General features: G+C 36.4%; 1 long non-coding RNA gene across 1 annotated transcript in view; it reads left to right on the forward strand.

The window, feature by feature from the left end:
- LOC114484016 (uncharacterized) overlaps positions 1-13,747 on the forward strand; it is a 739,540-nt gene that overhangs the window by 344,826 nt on the left and 380,967 nt on the right. The window contains exon 6 of the long non-coding RNA XR_008615544.1: positions 13,082-13,231. This is a non-coding gene — a long non-coding RNA (uncharacterized lncRNA). The remainder of the gene's footprint in view (positions 1-13,081; positions 13,232-13,747) is intronic.

Genomic DNA, 13,747 nt, shown 5'->3' on the forward strand with positions numbered 1-13,747 from the left:
TCCATGCAGCGTGTACTCTAAGGCCAAGTTTCTTCTATTAGGAAGACGCTAATTTAGATGAAGGTAAAATATGTAATTTTCCACAGAGATTTGAGGAAACTAATTGAGGGCAAAATGTATTGAAAATATTGAGTGATTATATATTTAGAGTAACACATTCACTCAAGTATAAGTACAATAAAAATAAAATGGAACAAATGACAGAATGGAGAATAGTGCCTAGCAAGGTCTCCTGGCTCCCACTATAATGCTCACAAAATATTTCATGGGCATTTTTTTTTTTTTTTTTTGTAAATAGCAAGAAAACTGGCATTTACATCTCCCAACACAACAGAAATCTTTACTTTGTGTCCTGACTTAAAAGAAGATGTTTCTGATATATTTTATTTCTGATTTTAATCTTGGGCTGTTTAGTGTTCATTTGCTGTGGTAAGGAGAGGACAGGGTACTGGGGCGTGGTGGCACGGTATAATGAATCTTCTTTGTTCCTCGAAAGCAGAGGTTACTTGGAAATTGATGTATACGTTATTTTTAATTGATGGAGTTAGTAATGGAAATAGATCTACAATAACTGCTTTAAAAAAAAAGCATGGTAACAATAGTGTCAATTTAGTATTTGACTGCACTGCTCCCTTCCATACTGTCTCCCTTTGAAGATATTTTAACTGCATGTTTTCTATGGCTGGTAAGTTTGAAGCACATTCTCACTTAGCTCTGAGTAATTCAGAAAAGGAAGTTGCTTAGCATGGATAATGGAGAGGCATTTAGGATGGCAAAAAGGCCTCGGCTTGGATCCAAGTGGAATCAATCTTCATCTGAAGATACGTAGTCTTCACCTTCACGCTATGGCTCAAGTTAGCTGATTCACATCCTTTTTCCCCCCTTGCTCCTTTCTCCTTCTTCCCACTTGTGTTTTTTCTTCCTTCCTCCCTCCCCTCATCCCTCCTTCCTTCTTTCCTTCCTCCCTCCCTCCTTTACTTTCTTCATTTTTCTTTCTCTATGAATCTTTCTCTTTTTCCTCCTTTAAAAACTTACTCTCATCTGTGACAGTCCATTCTGTCAGCTATTGCTGAGCATTTGGTGCAAAAGTAGCTCAACTGGCCAAGGCCAGCTGGCAGGCAGGGCTGAACGGCTTTCAGGAAGGAGACACAGTCATTCCACTGCAGAAAATCCAGGCAGATGCAGGGGAGACGTTGTACTCCACTTTCATTGTTTTCTTGTACTTCCACAAAGGTCTCCACATATGAAATATGGTGATAGAAACGATAGGAGAGTAGGTAGAGCCAGAGCCCAAAGGAAATTACATGCCAGTTTTCTATTTTTTCTTGAAAAAATTATGAAACCATTGTAGACATTTGTAGTTTAAAATACTTATAACAGAATATGTGTAATTCCAAAAAGTTAGTTCCAGTTCAACCCTGATGTTATGTCATCATGTGTGCTAGACTCCAGATGCTAACTGAAAGCTGGTACACTACCACCACAATAATAATGATAAACAGTACCAATATTAATTTTCACCACACTACCTTTTATAGATGCATCCTCATGTGTATAATGAAGATGTTAACAACATCTTCCATGGAGTGATGGTGTGAAGGATTTGCCCAGCATCTCACAGATTCTGTCAGAGGTAGTGTCTAAATCTAAGGCTGCCTTTATCAAGCTCTTCAGCCTTTAATTGGGTAGCTGCACTCTCTTTCTCTAGCAGATAGTAAAATGTAATTGTGCTGCACCATTACTCAATTACACAATTTAATTTTTTCCCCTAAAATATTTTATCATCTCACTTTCATACGTTCTTCGTTTTTTAACACACGTGAATCCTGGAGCCGATTAACTGATAGTAAGCCACAAGGAGGCTAAAACTGTGGCCTGAGTTTTCACAACCATTGGGCTGCAATTTGTTGGGTTACATAAACACGAAGTTTTTACTTCTCTTCAGAAAATCATTGATTTTGTACTAGGCAGTTAAGATATTCAAATAAATCTCAGATTATCTGATGCCTGAGAAAATTTTTTTCCCTCCAAGGTACATTCAGAATATATTGACTGTTTGGCTTCTGTGTTAAAAAAAAGTGAATTACCTTCTTGTTTCTTCAATAGTTATCACCTTCTTTCATCTCTGTGTTTGTATTTCTGTGTTTCCTAAAGCAAGGTAGCAAGGAAACAAAAAAAATTTTACTTGTGTATAGTAATTACAGATTGTGATTGATAAAAATAAATGCTGCCTTTAGGTTCAGCCTATTCTCTTCTTGCAGGTGAAATTAGGTACAGGGTTTAAGTGCAAAAAGTTTTGCACATTAATTTAAAAGAATACATTTACTATACCCGGGTATGGGTTAGACTTTTCACTAGCAGCTTCTAACAGTAAGAAAGACATTCTTACTCCCAGTTCAATCATCCAATCTTTTATTACATTTAGCAACAAGTATTTTACAAATGTAACTTAACTCTATAAGAATTTTCAGAAAAGTGTAACCAAGCCTAGGCTTACCTCTCTACTTTCCTTACCATCTACTTAAAATGAGTCTACACTCATTGTCGACTCTTCCTTACCTCGTTGTGCCTCAACTTCCTGTTATCTGTGTCCTAAGCGTTCATCTTTGCTCTGAAACTGCCTTCATTAATGTCACTGATTACCTCCTCTTGGTATAGTTTAGTGAATAAATTTCAGACTTTATCTCAGCTGACCTCCCTGTCATCTTTGACATTGATTTTTCTCAGTGACTTATAAAATTTTCTGATCTATGCTTCTTTAACACACCATTCTGTTCTCTTGTGACTATGTATTTTGAGACTTATCCATAAGTCTCAAAAGATGGAGATTCCTCTTCCACCTTCTCACCTAGTAGGAAATCTCCATCTTTTTTCCCCATGTCAGGCTCCTCTTCTCCCTTTACATATTCTTTGCAGGAGGCAATTCCATCTAGTCAAACTGCCTGTTGATAGTGAAACACAGCAAAAATACTTCAACTCATATTTCCAAAGCAGACTTCTCTTCTGCAATCCAACTCCATGTTATTTGTGTCAGCCTACTTGCAGTCTTAACCAGAGTAGCCATGGTTACCTCTAACTCAAACTTGCAAACATATGTGTGTATGTATGTGTAAAGTGTTTGTATCTCTTAACAAAAGTGGATCTTCCCAGATGAGTTTATGGCATCTTTCAAGAAACATAAACAGCAGTGATAAATTTTTCCTTTATCCTTAATGTCATGAGTACTAAGAACTGTCAGTGTATTATTCTAATTTTTTTTTGGATCCAATAATAGCTGTAGATTTGAGGGGGTTTTTTAAGTTTTAATGATTTCATTTCTGGATCAAGAATTGTGGGGCTTCCCAGGTGGCGCAGTGGTTGAGAGTCCGCCTGCCGATGCAGGGGACGCGGGTTCGTGCCCCGGTCTGGGAAGATCCCACATGCCGCAGAGCGGCTGGGCCCGTGAACCATGGCCGCTGAGCCTGCGCGTCCGGAGCCTGTGCTCCGCAACGGGAGAGGCCACAACAGTGGGAGGCCCGCATACCACAAAAAAAAAAAAAAAAAAAAAAAGAATTGTATCTAACTCGTCTCTTATCTTTGGCGATGTTACTTTCAAATTCACCTCCACATAACTAAAAATATTTTTAAGAATTGACATTTCATATTGTCACACAGATTTAAACCATTCAGTAGTAATCCCATGCTGATGAGATAGACTCCTAGTTTTATTGTATGCTACATAAGGCTCTTCATGATCAGGCACTTGAATGAGTCTCTTATCACACTTTTATCATATTCTAGATTCAAGAAAAGTGAATGATTTGCAGATCTTTGGATGTACTGTTTTTTCCCCTTCACTCATCTGTGTCTGTTCTCATAACAGACAGAAAGGAGAAGCATTTATCAATTGTCTCCCAGCTTCCATTGGTCAAGTATGGCCCACATGCATTACTTATGGTCCTTTTGAGTGGCTCATGTGAGAGTGCCATGCAGATTTATGGCAGCAACACACCTGAAGGAGTCAGAGAAGGTGCTGGGGTTGCTGATAAACAATGGTCAGGAATAAAAATTTTGTAGCGGAGGCCTGAACAAGGTGCTCTCCGATTTTACCTGGGATAGGCTTGTCACCCAGCAGGGGCTGGAAAAAGAGAGCATATAAAGTTTTATACAAGAGGTGTTCAATACACCCATACTCACATTTCCAGACTCAACTCACTATATCTCTATAATTTTCTTTCTTGTGTCTTGTCCTCATGCTCTCATGTGCTACCACCACACATCCCTGACATACTTCTGTGACTGATGCCATACTGTAGCCATAAATTTAATTTTCTATTTCCTATACTTTGATCTGCTTGAGTGAAATGAGGTCTCTTCACTTCTATTGATACCTCTAGTGCATGTTGATATTTGGTAATAGATCAGATCTATTGATTTTATTTAACTGATGCCAAATATTCTATCATATGGACGTGTTATATAATATTTATCCATTTCCAGTTAATATGCATTTTCGACTATTTCTATGTTTCATTGTTTCAAAGAATGCTACAGTGAATACACAATGATTATTTTCTAAGCCCTAGTTTTCTTTTTCCATACGTAAGCATATGGAAATTAAGAATACTTTTAAAATTACTGGGACTTGTATTTCTTTTGAAAAAATTGTGAAACAAATGCATTTTCTAGCTGTTAACAGAATATAAATTCTCCTATTTAGATAAGCCTTTTCAGTACTTATGGTTAGCTAGACGTTTTCTAGATCTTATTCTAGGTCTGTTTATTTACATGTTAACTTGCTACCCTTCCTTCTTAGTGTATATAACATTTAAGTTACTTATCACATTGCTCTATTTATAATTTTAATCTGCTTAAATATTTCTTGGTCCTTTGCCCATTTTGAAAAGGACTGTAGCCAAAACCATCATAATAAAACATCCCCCTTTGTTCAAAGACCAGCTTGTGTCTCTGCATTAATTTTCTTTCTTCTCTTTCACAGATAATTAATAGAAATACTGGGAAATACTTAACTTTACTTCAGCGTATTTGAAGTTTATTACTCTTGTGACTCATACATCACAACCACCAAAAATGGATAAATTGTAAAATTGACCAGAGTAAATCTTCCCTTCAAGGACTACGACTCCCAAATCTCCTAACAGTACGTTTTCAGACTGCCCTCTCTAATAACTTTTTCCCACAGAACAAAAAGCTTTTATATATTACAAACACCGCACTGTTTTTCTTAGAGGCTGGATTCTCAGACTTTCAATTCTGACATGCTTCAGGTTGCTGCACTCTGATAGACTCATTCAGTGCTCTCACTTCATGCTATTTATATGAAATGTTCTGTTTTGACACTCAGTCATTTCAGAAAATGGGCATTTGCTTCACGGGATAAAAATCTGTATCTCTAGAGAGCTGCATTAAAAAAAAAAAAAGTCAGGACGTACTAGAGTACTGCTTATTTAGCAAACTTCCTAATTTCAGTGCGTTGCTGAATAGACGTCCTTTGCTGAAACAGGGACAGTGGTGCTCAGCGAACATTCCATTTGCTGCCCCACATTTGAAATGCAAAATTGTAAATAGAGCTATGTGATCAGAAACTTAAATGTTATATACACTAAGAAGGAAGCGGGGCAAGTTAACATGTATGTAAACAGACCTATGTTGCAAGTAGGTAGGTCCTCATGACTAGTTCTGGCTAATGGGCTACCCATGAAAGTAACAGAGGGTACTTCAATGGAAGCACAGAAGAGGCCAGTTCCTTACCCTACGTTCCAAATATTTAAAAAATTTTTATTTTATATTGGAGTATAGTTGATTTAGAATGTTGTGTTAGTTTCAGGCGTACAGCAAAGTGATTCAGTTATACATAGACATATATCCTTTTTCAGATTATTTTTCCATTTAGGTTATTACAGAATATTGAGTAGAGTTCCCTGTGCTATACAGTAGGTCCTTGTTGATTATCTGTTTTATATATAGTAGTGTGTATCTGTTAATACCAAACTCCTAATGTATCCCCCAACACACACTTTTCCCCTTTGGTAGCCATAAGTTTGTTTCCTAAGTCTGTGAGTCTGTTTCTGTTTTGTAAATAAGTTCATTTGTATCCTTTTTTTTTTTTTTTTTTTTTTTAGATTCCACATATAAGCGATATTATATGATATTTGTCTTTATCTGTCTGGCTTACTTCACTTAGTATGATAATCTCTAGGTCCATCCATGTTGCTGCAAATGGCATTATTTTATTCTTTTTATGGCTGAGTAATATTCGATTGTATATATGTACCACATCTTTATCCATTTCTCTGCCAGTGGATATCTAGGTTGCTTCCATGTCTTGGCTATTGTAAATAGTGCTGCATTGAACTATGTGTCTGTTCAAATTATGGTTTTCTCCAGATATATGCTCAGGAGTGGGATTGCTGGGTCATATGGTAGCTCTATTTTTAGTATTTTAAACCTCCATACTGTCCTCCATAGCGGCTGTACCAGTTTATATTCCCACAGTGTAGGAGGGTTCCCTTTTAAAACTCCACACCCTCTCCAGCATTTTTTGTTTGTAGACTTTCTGATGATGGCCATACCGACTTGTGTGAGGTGATACCTCATTGTAGTTTTGATTTGCATTTCTCTGATAATTAGCGATTTTGAGTATCTTTCCATGTGCTTTTTGACCATCTGTATATCTTCTTTAGAGAAGTGTCTTTTTAGGTCTTCTGCACATTTTTTAATTTGGCTGTTTGTTTTTTTGATATTGAGCTGCATGAGCTGTATATATATTTTGGAGATTAATCCCTTGTTGGTAGCATTGTTTGCAAATATTTTCTCCCATTATGTGGGTTATCTTTTTGTTTTGTTTATGGTTTCCTTTGCTGTGCAAAAGCTTTTGAGTTTATTTAGGTGCTATTTGCTTATTTTTGTTTTTATTTTCATTACTCTAAGAGGTGGATTCAAAAAGATATTGCTGCAATTTATGTCAAAGAGTGTTCTATGTTTTCCTCTAAGTGTTTTACAGTACCCAGTCTTACATTTAGATCTTTAATACATTTTGAGTTTATTTTTGTGTATGGTGTTAGAGAATGTTCTAATTTCATTCCTTTACATGTAGCTGTCCAGTTTCCCCAGCACCAATTGTAGACGCAAAAATTCTCAACAAAATAGTAGCAAACCAAATCCAAAAATACATTAAAAGGATCATACACCACGATCAAGTGGGATTTATCCCAGGGATGCAAGGATTTTTCAGTATCAAAAATCCTTGTGATATACCACATTAACAAATTGAAGAATAAAAAGCATATGATCCTTTCAATAGATGCAGAAAAAGCTTTTGGCAAAATTCAACACCCATTTATGACAAAAACTCTCCAGAAAGTGGGCATAGAGGGAACCTACCTCAACATAATAAAGGCCATATATGACAGACCCACAGCCAACATCATCTGTCCCTTTTCTAGATGATACCTGCTCAAGATGGGGAGCCTGGTTCCCTGAATGACCTTGCCCAGTACACGACAGCACATAATAAAGCAGAAATAAATTTTTAAAAACCATCTGCTTTGTTAAGTGCCTCACATATAGGGAATACGCTAGCCTATCTTGGCTAATGAGCAATCACAGCTCTCTAGAGTCTTTTGGTAAGAGATTGAAACGTTGTTTAACTTGTCTCTCAAAGTCTTTCAAAATCAAACTCCACTTTACTGATTTCATAGAACTCCAGATAATCTCTATTGTAGATAATTTAATCTATTCAAATTCTTCTATATTTCACGATATCTAATATTATTATTATTTTCTTTTATTTTTACTGTGTTATTCTTTTGATCACAGTCTTTCAATGATTCACTATTGTTTCTACCATAAACTTCTTCATAGGGCTTAATAAATCCTTTATGTTCTGGCTTTCTTCAGCCTCATCTTTTGCCAGTCTTCTCTTTATGTTTTTTTTTTTTCCAGGCTGGAACAACTGACACAGTTTCCCACCTTTATTTTGCAAACTCCTTATCTGTAGGTCTCCACCAAACAGGTAGTTACTCATGGAAGATTGTTCTTATCTCCAGGTTGAGACCCTTCCCATATACTCATAGGGGATGCTAGACTTCCTCCTCAGTAGCTCACATTACACTGTATTTTCATTGCCTAGTTGCTTCTTTACACACCCCACTAAGCTGTAAGCACTGACTCAGTCTGTCTCATTCCTGTGTGTTCTTCCTGGCAATCACAAGCTATGACACACAAAGGGAACACAGCAGGGTGTTGAATCAAAATATGTTCCCCATGATGTGGAAGTCTGTTCCTCTTTCTCATCCCAGTACATATCCCATCGCTTCCATGAAGCCCACTGTATGATTATATCCCACACGATTCTGTCATTTTGAGGTGTTCTCATAGAGTACACCCCCCATTTTACCACCACCCATTTTTAGTACCCTTTTCTTCCTTACTTGTTTTATTGCCTAAGTATTTTTTTTTCCAAGTATAATCTTTGAAAACAGGGACTATTTTGAGTAAATTATTTATGGTATTCAGCAGAAGCTTTACCTTGAGCCAGGCACTATGTTTGGATAAGTATGAATAATGAAAAGGTCTGATCTCAGGGCGTTCAGAACCTAAAAGACAGGACAAAAAGTAAACAGATAAATAGATGGCAATAGTTTTATTTTTATATTTGCCTGAGCAACTATCTGTGTGCCAAGAGAATATAACTGCTGAAAATGCTTTAATATATGAAAAGGCATAGAAAATGTCTTTCCAGCAATAAAGTGAAATCATGGAAAATATAATTATCCACATTGATTGTCAGTCATAGTCGAGTGTGGTAAAACTCCAAAGAATAATTATGTTCACAATTCCTCACTTCTGTTTCCATAATTTGTAAGAAAGAAAGGAAGGAAGTCCCATTACTTCTTACTCATCTCCTTTTCTTTAATTATTTCTCCTCTACTGTACTATTCTTACTTTTCTTCCTTCCTAATTTGCCATTTCAAACCTGTGCAGATTCTACTCTTTCTCTCTCTCTCTCTCTCTCTCTCTCTCTCTCACACACACACACACATACACAGACACACAGACACACACACACACACACACAGTCTGATTAGCTCGCTAAAGTATTTACCTAGTTAAATTCTTCTCTGTTATTTTTCTACATTTCACATGATCTTAGTCCAATCAAAATTATGTGGACATCAGAAATAATGACATTCTTACTATTTTAACTTGTTATCCAAGATTGTGCTGAATTTCTCAGTAGATGAATTTGTGATATTTTAGATCATTTAATTTTCAGGGATATGTTGATTCTAAGTAGACAGAGGTAAATATTTACTATTTAATCAGCACTGGGATAGTTACAAGAGAAAGATGTAAAGTAAGAGCCTCACTGAACTAATGAGGAAAGAGAGGTGGCAGCTAAGCCGACAGAAAAGTAAAAAGCCCAATTAGTTGACATAGACTCTATTTAAAGAAAAACTAATTTTATGTTATGGATATTCACCCTCCCATTGTATTCTGCACATGTGAAGTTGCTCATAGTTTTAGTTATTTATTCCTCATTTTGTTCTAAAAAGGATTTAGGATAGCTTATGAGGATATTTAAAATATATCAAAGCAACATAATTAGAAATAGGTGAGAAAGTAGAAAAATAACAAGACTAGCAACCTAAAGTCAAACCAGAAATAGAACAAAATAAAATACAAGTACCATTTAGTGAAAGTTTTACACATTTACTATTGTTTCTAAGATTTTAAGCAACCCATGTTGAAGGAATTTGGTAGGTTATTACACTGACAATATTTAGGCTATAAAAATATGAACTGTTCAGGAAGAGATGGTCAAAAGAGGTGGGATATTCTCTTGAGAGGTCTCAGGAAATGCATTGCCAGCCATGTTCTCAACCAACTTGAGATAACAACCATGGTGAGTTCCTTAAAGCAGTTCTTTGTAGCATTCTTCTGTAAAAGCTGATGGTATCATCTTAAATTAGTTTTCAGTGTAAGGCACTATTTTGCCACTCTGTAAGAGTGGGTAGGGATGGAGGAGCAATAAGATATAGTCAGATATGTAACTTTATAATGATTTGGCTGAATTATTTGTACAGATTATAAAATATTGAGTGCCATAACTTGGTATCATGTTCTTCATTTAATCCTCAGTAAAATTATTTCAAAGTTACTGCTACCCATTGTCTATGTAAAAATTTGGCTAAGATTTCTTGGCCAAAGAAATCAAGACCCACCTGATCTAACAGATATTCCAATTACTAAGTCTGGAAAGAAGAGGTAACTACCTAAAAGCCTCTCACACCTACCTTGCCTCTGGTTGTGGAAAATATATACAAAGGCTACCAACACATAGTAATGACTTTTAACAATCCAACAAATAGAAACAGGAGAACAAATGTGTCTGAGGGTAATAATATGAGTAGAACTACAAAGAAAGGTGATTTATACTTAGGAGCACAAATGTAAAATAATACACCTTTTTTTCAAAAATTTCACAGGTAAGAAAAATGCCCTTTCAGGGCTTTTTTTGGGGGGGGGGTGAGTTATTGCCATATTTTTATTTATATTAATATCCAGATGTTGTCTTGTGAAAGCTGGAGGTTTTGGCAGGGAATCACCAAATTTAGAAATGTGGGAAATGAGTTTTACTTCTAGCCTTGCAGTTAGTTCACTTAATTATGTTGTATCTATCTCCATGATACAGCGTGTAATGGTCATTCCAGGGCTTCCTAACTCCAAAAATTTTATGACTGTATTGTCAAGTTGATCAAGTTATTGGTGTTACAAAAGATTCCCACCTGATTACTATGTTCTATTGTGCATAGTCAAACTAAAGAATTAAAGTACAGTATAAAGAATACTTTTAAAAAGAATTAATCTTGTTACTAAGTTGCCTATTGATAGTCCACAGTTAATAAGTATGAAGGGGCAGAGATATTCTCTTTTATGTGACTATCAGCGTTCTGTGCTGAAACAAGGCTCGCCATTCTTTGTGTAGTCTCTGCCTGAAAAGTAACCCCTTCTCTAGTGGTTCTCAATCCTGAAGGATGATTTGAAAGGTGTAGCTTAGTGAGGAATGGGATCCCCAAAACAGTGATTGTGGTGTCTGTTCCCTAATGCTCATTTGGCCACTCACTCATTTCATGACATTAAACAATTTCCTCTTGCCTCTGTGAAAAGCAGGTCCTCTATGGAAAATCACAGATTGAACTGAATATTTGTTTTATGATGTGATAAACTGTGTGTTATTAACTATAAAGCTCATTATAGGAAAAGTGCTTGGAGAACACACTCATTTAATTAGATATTTATTTTGCCTCGGGCATGTTAATAATCATGTCATCCAAACTTAGCAGTAACCATTGAATAAAGTAGAAGTGCAGCCATTTTATAAATTAGACAATGAGAAACGTATTTAATATCTCCAAGCATCAAAGTTATGTAGCTAGTGAGTGGGTGAGCCAAGACTTCAACTTAGGTATCGTGTTCTAAGCTCCCTACACTTACCTTAAGGTATGTTGCCATTCACTGACATTTTTTTCTATCATAACCCAAAGCTCTTTACTTCTAAAGCACCAGAATATCCTCATATTTCATCACGTTTCTAATTGTAGATGTGTGTTTGCTTAGAAAAGGAAGTTAACTATTAAAATTCTAATGGTAAAGAAATGATAGTTATTAGATTGGGAACTATAATGTCACTCTAAATTGTGTTTGATATTCTGATAATAGATAATGAATTATAATCTCACTTGGAAAGAATTCAGTGCAACTTCTCATTTAATGAAATGGCTATTTCTCTGTGTGACATTTCATTACAACACCAGAATCAAGGACTTGAGAATTTATTTTTCCTCCTATTATTCAGGAAATATTACAAAAATGCAGTTTCAGTATCATTAGGGTGTACTTAAACTACCGGGTGTTACAAGATCTTATCTCTGGGATAATGTCTGCATTAAAGAATCTATGTCAGCTCAGCCCTTCCTCTTCTCTGAGAATAATAACAGAAAGCATAACTAAATGATCTTTAAGGTGGCAATAAAAGCTTTTCTTGCTTCACAATTTCTCATTGTTGGTTTCTTTTTCAATGAGCTCTCAGAATTCCTAAGCTAAAACTTTAAGAAATGAGAGAAACACTTCCCCTCACTTGTTCAGTCTTATTCCAGTGTGTTTCTTTCCTTCTCAATACTTGTACACAAGACAGTGAATTTAAAAGAGGTCTGCATTTAAATCTCTGTATTTCTAGCCAAAATATGGGGGATGTCTCTATGTACAAATATCCTTAATTGAAGGATTAGGAGATGTGAAAGCCTTGGCAGAGAATATTTTATGAAAAGCCCTGTTTGTGAAGGTTATGACTGTCTCTCTTGGGCAGAAATTTAATGGTGAGGAGCTCATTTGAAGGTTAAAGTCCTTGTTGGATTAATTTATTTTCCGTATGCTTGAAGTAGAACTATTTGCTTGGGGGCAGAGGAGAAGAGGGCTCCACACTTGCAGAGTCTTGATAATTACTGGCATATTTAAACATCTATGTTTAGATGCATAAACATTCCTGAAATATTCATGCAGGCGTGGCACCATTCACTTCTCATGACTAATCTGCTTGAGAGCCAAGATAGGCAAGTCAGCCCGAATGTACCAACTTGCACTAAGCCCATTTTCTATCATATTTTACTTACTTTTGGGCTTGTCGGGTATTTATTACAGCATGGGAGCATTTCAACAGGTCTACATTTCACTCTCCATAATGAGAAATCCCTAAGGGAAATCTTCATTGTCTTTTACAGCTGGAGAGCGATTCATCTTTCACTTTTGCAAAGTGTCATTAAGTCCTAAATGCAGTGAAATTTTTAAAAAAAGAAAAGAAATATAGTCCAAGATACTAAATATGAAAAGCATATCTATAAAGAAACGTCAGAAGGCCTGAATGTTTTATTCAGGGACAGCTGTGTCAACTTACTATATACTGTCTACACAAACATCCTCGCAAGAACCTGGTTAAACATGGTTTATTGGTGTCAGAACACAGCCAGACCAGAGTGAGATCACATCTCTGGAAAAATAACAATCTTCATTTCTTCAACAGATGTTTACTGAGCTTCTACTGTGGCCCAGCACCCTGCAATGGTTGGTGAGAATTACAGAGATATTTTTGAACTGGATTCTGCTTTTACGTAACTTACAGCCAAGAAGGACCAATCTACCATTTTAAGGTAGAAAGTGATGCATGACTCAGGTGAGGCACTAGAGAGAGAAGTGCTGTCTATATTTAGGAGAGGGCTTGGGAAAAAGTTAATGAAAGAGAAAATACAACATATTTTTTAAAAGACCCGATAGAGAAGGAAGCTTATATAATTCCCTTATCAAGTAATATAATTTTTAAATGAACTGGCAGGAAGATATATGTGCATTTAAGCAAGATGTGCACTGGACTTTTAGGTCATTGTAAGAACAACATGATTCCAAATCACTGTGTGCAATTTGGTTCTGTGATTTGATCCAAACTTTGTTGATTATGATGATAATAGTAACAACCTGTCATGAAGAGTGCAGTTAGCTGACAGCTTCTGGGATCCACTGCAGCACTCTAGCCCAGGCCACACCCGTCCCAGCAGCTCCCAGCCGGTAATGGCACATAGTCGGGTACTAGAGCATGGTCATTTCTGCTCAGTGCAGGACTGCTCTTGGGCTTTCCTTGTGCCAGGGTTCCCTGAGGGGCTGAGGAAACATTCTCAGAGCTGCACCACCCTCT

Source organism: Physeter macrocephalus, chromosome 17 (assembly GCF_002837175.3).
Source record: "Physeter macrocephalus isolate SW-GA chromosome 17, ASM283717v5, whole genome shotgun sequence".
Classification (NCBI taxonomy): Eukaryota; Metazoa; Chordata; class Mammalia; order Artiodactyla; family Physeteridae; genus Physeter; species Physeter macrocephalus.